Source organism: Myotis daubentonii, chromosome 16, assembly GCF_963259705.1.
Source record: "Myotis daubentonii chromosome 16, mMyoDau2.1, whole genome shotgun sequence".
Lineage (NCBI taxonomy): Eukaryota > Metazoa > Chordata > Mammalia > Chiroptera > Vespertilionidae > Myotis > Myotis daubentonii.
Genome location: NC_081855.1, coordinates 7,548,673 through 7,553,101, shown reverse-complemented (window position 1 = coordinate 7,553,101; position 4,429 = coordinate 7,548,673). Strand labels below are relative to the sequence as shown.

Here is a 4,429-nt window from a genome sequence, read left to right as displayed (position 1 = left end):
CATTTTGCTGAGCCTGTAATTTAGCCATCAACCTCTGTGTAGTAGCCTCCCGTTCTTGAGGTGACTGCTTGCTAGCATAGTTGCCATGCTTTGTGGCAAAGTGACAGCTGAGATTGTACTCTTTGAAGACTGCAAGTGTTTCCTGGCATTTCAGACATACCGGCATTGATTGGACTTCTGTGAAAAAATATTTTGTTGTCCACTCCCTCTTAAACACTCGGCATTCACTGTCCACTTTCCTTTTCTTTGGTCCATTCATGTTTAATATTGGGCTAAAACCAACAGTACCGTTTTCTTATTAAATTCTTTACTAAAATAAGACAGTAAAGTATAAAAACAAGTGATTAAATTTGCTCTACTATAAGATTTTTGGTCTAAAAATATATATATATAACAAAATCATCTGAAAAAGTTCATACATGGGACAGAGGCACACCCTGACCATAGAGAACAACCCCTTTCCTCCATAGAAAACCTGTGTATCTTTCACACAGGCCCTTTGTTTATGATAACACACATAGCTGCACATTGCTGTGTCTTCCAGACACACTTGTATGGGAGGTGCTAGGGCAGTGCAAAACATGGGTAACCAGTAGTTACCACTAGCACTTCCCTTACTGACAAAAAACAGCCGCAGTGCACATAGTGTGAAAGAGCCCATTATAATGTCAGATTGCATCCACTGGACTCTATAAAAACAACCAGGTGCCACTTTTAAATGCCCATTGCAACAGTTTTTCTTATTAAAAGCTGGAAATGGCAGGATATTTATATATATACCCCTACTGTGACAGCCTGGCAGAGCATTACAAAGGAGAAAACCCAGCATCTGGTGATGTCCATAAGTACAAGACTTCAGGCTGTCATTACCAGGAAAGGGTTTCATCCAAGTATTAGATATGAACATTTGATTTTCAGTTTTTCATTTGTCCAATTGCTTCTGAAACCCTGAAATTAAGCGATTTTGTAATAAAATCTTTAGTTCATCACATTTCTATACAATCTTTTTGTTCAACCCACTGAATTAGGGTTTGTTCACACTAGCCATGCTGCCATGGCAGTGTGGTGCAGTACTGCAATGCAGCGCAGTTAGGGTTAATGCAGGGTACATAGGTTTCCATCGTGTTTGCGTTGATGCTAATGTGCAGTGGTGCATGTTAACACAAATGCCCTGTAGCAAGCATTTTTACAGCTGAAAGTCTTTGTTGTTTTATTAACAAGTCATTGTGATGTACAGAATGTGGGAACAGGAAAAAAATTGTGTTTGAGTAGAGCTCTTAATCTTACCTCAGAAAGGCTCTGATACTGTGCTCTCCAGGGGCGTGTCTCCCTACATCACCACGATAACGTGTCTACGCATTCCCAGGGTGATGTCCGGAGACGCGTCCGCAGGAATTACAAGGAGCCACTGGAAGATTGAGAGGTTGTTCCTTCTACTGAATGGGCGGATCTAAATCTGCCCACTCAGAAGAAGGAGCTGCGGCTGTGTTTCCCGACGTTGCCATGTTAACACTGCTGCTGGTGAAGGAGTGGAGGGGAGAGCAAGAGAACCCTACGCTCTTTCGGATCCATGGGCCGGATAGAACAGCCGGATGGGCCAGATCCGGCCCGCGGGCCGTAGTTTGCCCACGGCTGGGCCAGGTTGTGTTGTTCTAACAGAGCCCTAAATCTCCGTGGTTTGCAGCAGCAAAGGTTAATTTCATAGTCATAGTTAATTTCAGATGGATTTAACAAGAGCTCCTGCTTTTCAGATTGTTATTCTCTCTCTTTTTTTTTTCTCTTATAAGGATGGAAGTTAGGACTTCACAATGAAAACCAGAAGTCAAGTATTTATTTGACAGTGGCCTGTGGTGGACATGACTTCCATTTTCCCTTTTCTAACATCTGCCAATTTCCAAATCCAGCTGTTTCTGGGGGTTGTTATTCAGGGACCCAGAGTGAAGGTATCAGCATATCTAACTGTCTAGACCACAGTGATGATGGTTGTATGTGGACATGTGACTTCAGTGAGTTTAATAAGATTATTTTTACTAGTGACCAGAAGAAAATTCTGGATGTTTTCAATTAAATTAGAGCAGCCTGTGAGTGAGAGAAAGAGATAGAGCTGTTTGCCTGTGAGAGTTGTGAACCAGTGGACTGAAAGGTGTTGGGTTTGACTCCAGTCAAGCTAACTGCCTCAGTTGCAGGCTAGATCCTTGGCCTTGGTCTGGGCCAGGGAAACTTACCCTTGGGTGAGGATTGACGAAGAAAAAATTTAGTGATAAGTATGGCACTGCCACTTGCATTAAAACCTCAGGCACGTTAGCTGAGTTCTTTACGTCTTGTTCTTTTCACGGGAAAAATGATCTCACTCATTCATGGATAATAAAGACCATTATAAACTTATGAACAATAATGGATACAGAGGCAGAGCTGCCTCAATCTGATTGTCAAAGTGCAGGGGGAAGGCCAGGGAGGGTTGGGGGGCAGGAGGGAGGGGGGTAAGAGATCCACCGAAGGACTTGTATGCATGCATATAAGCATAACCAATGGACATAAGACACTGGGGTGTAGGAGAGGCCAGGGGATTGTCAAGGGCGGGGGCAAAAAAAAGGACACATATGTAGTACCCTTTGTAATACTTTAAGCAATAAAACAATAAAAATAATGTTATGAAAAAATGAGTTGCAAGGATAAAATATAATAATAAAGTGCTTAACATAAAGAGTTGGCATGTGGTAGGCACTCAATATATATTTCTCATCCTATCTAATAATAGAGAAACATCTTAATTAACTGTAACTTCGCTACCCTTCCCATTGGCTAATCAGGGCAATATGCAAATTAACTGCCAGCCATGATGGCGTTTAACCGCCAACAAAGATGGTGGGTAATTTGCATATGTAGCCACAATGCTGGGAGGTGAAAGGGATCTGAAACCCAGGCGGCAGGCAAGAGGTGGGGGCAGGCAAAGGCGGCCGGTGATCGGTGATTGCATTGTGGATTGGAGGCAGAGAGAGCCCCGGCGCAGGCCAGCCGGCATCCCTGGACCCCTGGGGCTGTGGGTGCTGGCTGGCCTGCTACCCCGTGATCGCCATGGAAAAGAGACCTTCAAGGCCTGTCCAAGGCAGGTTTGCATTTAAAACTAAGTGGGGTAGTCCGGAACTGCGCGGCACTGACAACCAGGGCAGTCTCTGCGTCAGTGGCACATCTGCGGCTCCAAGTGTGGGGGGTGAGGGCCATGTAAGCCAGAGGTTTTGGCTGCAATGGTCAGATAATTTCAGCTCCAATGCAGGCGCAATCAGGGAAGCCATTGGGACCTTCACAAAAAAAAAAAAAAGAAGGCTGAAGAGGAAGGATACTTCCCAGAGCGGATTAAAGAACAGCTGGCAGCCTTGAAGAAACAACATGAAGAAGAGATCCCTCAGCATAAAAAGGAGATTTGAGTGTCTGCAGAAAGACATTGAGCAGCACAGGCAGAACATCAAGAAACTGAAAGATCATGATACTGCGGCAGTGTCAGGGTGAGGGGACAGCCATATTTGCCAGTGCGCTCGAGCTGTCAACAACAAAAAGTGTGTGGGAGCTGGGCAGGCACACAGACAGGGACACAGACCCAGGCCCACCTCACCACCGCCTGGCCTCACTGCCACCGCTGCCGATGCCGTCTTATGGGGCCTGCGCCCCGCAGCGGGAGACAGGGGACGGAGGGGGGGATGTCTTACAAACTGAACTTGACCATGCACATGCCCGCCACCTCCATCAAGGCCTCTGGGAGCGTTCATCCGCCTTCCACCAGCATGGCAACGTCTTCCCAGTACCGCCAGCTGCTGAGTGACTAGGACCAACATCTCTAACATGCAGGGAACAGAGAACAGCCAGGCGCCCCAGAGCAAATATGCTGAGCTGCTGGTCATCATCGAAGAACTAGGGAAGGAGATCTGACTCACGTACGCGGGCAGCAAGAGCGCGATGGAGAGACTGAAACGAGGCATCATCCACACGACATGGCTGGTTCGGGAGTGCTTGGCCAAGATGGAGCGGAACACCAGGTCCTAGCCCCTAAGTCCACGTGAAAGGCTTTCCTTCTTCTTCCAAGAAGTGACAGCTCATGCTTGCATCCCCTTCAGATGAAACTTGGTTTCAAAATGGTAACAGCTTGGTTTCTCCTCCCCGTGCCCCTCCCGTGGTTCATCAGGCTCTGAACCTCCCATCGCTGAGATGGAGAAGAGATTTTTGCAGTTATTAGATTTAAGCATTAGTTCAGAACTACCCAGGGCATTTTGTGTGTTTTTTTAAAGCATTGATTTACAGGATGCATGTCAGTTACCTATCACAGCAAGCTGCAGTTGGCCTCCCAGATACGTGTTTCTTTTCTGGATACATTTCTGTTACTCACATGGTTCTTTATGTTTCTCTTCTGAGCTGATCCAACTCTGAGGGTTTGTTT

At 46.1% G+C, this 4,429-nt stretch overlaps 1 pseudogene; it reads left to right on the top strand.

Annotated features, from left to right (window-relative positions):
* Window positions 1-3,695: 3,695 nt before the first annotated feature.
* Window positions 3,696-4,042, top strand: LOC132219363 (cyclin-dependent kinase 2-associated protein 1-like; annotated as a pseudogene).
* Window positions 4,043-4,429: the final 387 nt, after the last annotated feature.